The 3,862-nt window shown below is 36.8% G+C and overlaps 1 long non-coding RNA gene across 1 annotated transcript in view; it reads right to left on the bottom strand.

Moving 5' to 3' along the window:
• Window positions 1-846: 846 nt before the first annotated feature.
• The window catches only part of LOC147227477 (uncharacterized), a 10,759-nt gene continuing 7,743 nt past the window's right edge, over window positions 847-3,862 (bottom strand). The window contains exons 2-3 of the long non-coding RNA XR_015107030.1: window positions 2,190-2,300; window positions 847-957 (exon numbers count right to left, since the gene is read on the bottom strand). This is a non-coding gene — a long non-coding RNA (uncharacterized LOC147227477). The remainder of the gene's footprint in view (window positions 958-2,189; window positions 2,301-3,862) is intronic.

Genomic DNA, 3,862 nt, shown 5'->3' with positions numbered 1-3,862 from the left:
ATGCAGATTGAACTGCGGTTTATCTTTCAGTTCATCTTTCAGTGGAACTTAAATTGTCCAGATGTGTAAAAAGACGGTGCCTGATTGTTTGTCTCCATGTGTGAAAAATATCTTGTTTTCTGCCAGATGAAGATAATAAACCTATAAACTACAGGGGTGGCCGGGACAAAACCCCTTGATATGTTTTGAAACCGGAAACCCAAAAAATGAGAACAATCGACTATTTTGCCAAATTCTTGTTGAAATCTTGTGTCTAAAGTGTTTTTCTTCAGTTGTGAAGGTGAAGAAGCCTCTCAGATGAGGGGTGAGACGCCTCCAAGGGAACAAATTCAAATCCGGTCGCCACAAAAAGATTTTGAGAAGAATTGACCTCGACCTTGGTGACCGAACAATGCTTTTATGCTCCATTCAAGTCGGACACACATTTCTAACTTCATCAATTTGATCTTTGTAACGAGTCGCACTTTATGAAGAACTCAAGCTTCTTCCTGGCTGAGAACAGCATAATGTTTACAAATAAAGACAAACAATTCATGTCCAAACACATTAAAAGTGCAATCAATCTATCAACGGAATGGAAAAAAAACAAAAAAATAAAGGAAGAAATAACTGAATGAATAAATCAATACGTAAAAAAGAAGTGACGAAAGTAATGAAATATTGAAATGAATAAACTGGTGTTTATATGCTTGAAATGTCCTTTTCTTCATCCTCCAACGAATCACCTGCTTTGATTTGAACAGAGTTCCAGAAAAGCGAGGCGAACCTTGTCGATCCAGACGGGCGGTTGGGTCGGATCCTCCGTCCCGGGTTCTAAGACGACTCCTCCGGATCCCAGAAGCAAATCATCGGGGAGCTGGACGAGGAGCCATCATGGTGAGATGCTGCCGCTCCAGTGATTTAAACCGGGAAGAAGCGAAGCGGTCGCTGCTGGCGTGAGCGAGAGGGCTGCACGCTCTGCAATGGCAATGGAAAACAGTACCTGTGAGTTTGCTATCAGGAAGGTTTGGGAAATGTGAGTTGTATAATTCTCCTAAATGGGACGAGCAAAATCCAGCCAATAGAGGCGCAAGGAGAAGCGTAATAGAGATGAGACGGGATAGATGTGATACCGCCAGCCACGTAATGATTTATACATGAGCAGAAGCACTCAGATCCATTGTGGCTCACATTGAGGAATAAGCGGAGGTCAAACTGGGTGTAATTTCCTAGTTTGCATAAATATTCCACCCGTTGCATTTTGTAAAACGTTTATCGCGGGAGTTCGTCAGGTCACGTCGCAGTTGGTTCAAGGAAACGGATTCATTTTTAAGCCTAAACATCGCTCTGTGTTTGTCCTGGACTGTAAGGTTGGCATACAGAAGTTTGACAAATTCAAAATGTTTTTCAATGTTTAACAATAGCGATATAGAAAATGGGCGATATAAATAAAGATACGCATACGTTTATGTTCTCTTTATATACAAAATGCTTCTTTCTAAAGGACTGGATGAACCATTGCAGCTTTTTTTTTTACAATTAATTGAGATATGATAAATACAACACAATACATTTCTTACAATATTTTTTTTATAATAAATAAGTTAAAATAAATCAATGTACAGCTCTCCTCAAAAATATGGCACACACATATTATTTAATACATTTCTGTTTGTTGAAAAAGAAAAATCTTTGTGAAAAAAGTAGTGAATGGAGCGATTATTCAGAAAAGTTTTCTACCTTCTTTTAAGCCCTTGTGTGGCACTCGGACCCTGGTGGCACGTTTAAGAGCAGAACAAACACACTTCATCAAAATATCAAAATATCAAAATACTCCTGAAATCCTTTGACTTTTCCTAAAGTGACCTCGCCGATAGAAACTCTTCAATATTTGTATATCTTTCCATCAAAGCTGTAAACCAACAGGATACACTCGGGGTTTGGGGTCGGTTTTGATCAGGCTCTGAGGAAATTATACAGCACACACACACACACACAACCACACACACACACACACACACACACAGATTTTGTGCTACTGTTGGATCTCAGGTGCATGTGTTACTTTTTCACAACCACACACTTGACTCATTCACACACACACACACACACACACACACACACACACACACACACACACACACACACACACACACAGATATACAGAGAAAGAGAGAAAGAGAGAGATGGCTGTTACTGATTGATCTTACTGTTTCTGGTGCAGGTGTGGCATCAGACACCAGTTCAAATCTTCTACCGGTGTGTTTTCCCTTCAGGAATCAACCCCCGGCATCCAATCATCTTCTCTGGATCCTCCGACTCTCGGGAGATGGAAAGGTCTTTAGTTTGTTTATGTGGTCTTTCATGGACTGGCACCGAACCCGGGCGCCTCCCGCCCCTCAGCCGGTGACAGCCGGCTCAGGCTCCGGCATCCCCAAATCAACGAAGCGTCTTCTTTTCCGATTGCCTTCAGAGGATCGACGTCTTCCTTCTAACCCTGTTCTCTGGATCCTCCTCTCTCACACCAACTACCTTCACGTCCTCTCTCACTCCATCCATAAATCTTCTCTTTGGTTTTCCTCCAGACCTCCTGCCTGGCAGCTCCAGCCCGCCATCCTTCTGCCCATGTATTCTCCAACCCTCCGCCGTGCAGGACCCAACTGTCGGTCCGGCCTCTCTGGCCTTCTCTCCAAAACAACCTTTGCTGTTCAGAAAGAATTCAAACAATTTAAAGAGATGTGCACATCTCTTGAAGCCATTGTTCACCGATGGATGTACATACATGTACACATGTACATACATGCATACATACATACATATATATATACAAATATACATACGAACTTAAATGCATAAATACCTGATACCTGCATAGATTCATACATACTGACACACATATGATACATACTTAAATACATTCATACATACATTCATACATACATATGTACATAAACACCTACATACATATGATCATAAATGAATACATACATATATGCCTGCATATATAGATACATACATACAAATGAACCAAAATGAACACATACTTACATATATATATACATACACACACACACATACATACATACATACATATGAACATATATGCATACATATATGCATATATCTTTACACGCATTAAGTCATACATACAAAAAATACATACATAATAACACATATACATACATACATACATACATACATATGTTCATGCATGCATACATACATACTTACATATGTACATACAAACATACATACATACTACATATATACATACATACATAATTACATACACAAAACCATACATACATACATAAATACATAAAAACCTACAATCATATAATACACACATTTATACAAACATTCATAAATGTGTTCAAAAGGACATGCGTGGAAAATACATACATATATACATTCATCCATACATAAATACCTACACACATATATACATACTTAGGGACATACTTAAATACATATATTCATACATTCATAAACACATACATACATATATACATACATAATCATAAATACATGAGATAATTCTTCTATACACAAAAAGATGCATGCATACACACATACATATATATATATATATGAAGATACAAACTAAAATACATACATAAGAACACACATACATACATATATTCGTGCATACATATATACATAGATACATGCATAATTACATACATACATACATACATAATTACTTACATACATATAATACATACATGTATGCATACATTCATAAATACATACATGTATTCAAAAGAACATAAGTGGAATATATATATATATATATATATATATATATATATATATATATATATATATATATATATATATATATATATATATATATATATATATATATATATATATATAAACA

This window comes from Fistularia commersonii, chromosome 13 (assembly GCF_037954325.1).
Source record: "Fistularia commersonii isolate RoL2024-O1a breed Wild chromosome 13, RoL_Fcom_v1.0, whole genome shotgun sequence".
In the NCBI taxonomy this organism is placed as follows: Eukaryota; Metazoa; Chordata; class Actinopteri; order Syngnathiformes; family Fistulariidae; genus Fistularia; species Fistularia commersonii.
This window is presented reverse-complemented; position numbering and strand designations above follow the sequence as displayed.